This window comes from Limulus polyphemus, unplaced genomic scaffold, assembly GCF_000517525.1.
Source record: "Limulus polyphemus unplaced genomic scaffold, Limulus_polyphemus-2.1.2 Scaffold2352, whole genome shotgun sequence".
Classification (NCBI taxonomy): Eukaryota; Metazoa; Arthropoda; class Merostomata; order Xiphosura; family Limulidae; genus Limulus; species Limulus polyphemus.
The window spans coordinates 179,478-179,796 of record NW_013667962.1 but is presented as its reverse complement, the minus strand read 5'-3'; positions in this window follow the sequence as shown (position 1 = coordinate 179,796).

The window sequence follows — 319 nt, the reverse complement described above, 5'->3', positions numbered from 1 at the left end:
ACACCACCATAATGTCGCCCCCCCCCCCAGTGGCACAGCGGCATGTCTGCGGACTTACAATGCTATAAACCGTGTTTCAATACCCGTGGAGGCAGAGCACAGGTAGTCCATTGTGCAGCTTTGTGCTTAACTTCAAACAACAACAACGTATTAGATGGAGTATACATATTTAACACGGTACAATTATTAGACAAAATATTTCTATGTAACATTCAACATTTATTGGATAGTGCATCCCTAACATGGCACATATATAAGATAGAGCACCTTTATCTAACATGAAACAATTACTGGATAGGAAATCCTTATCAAACCCAGT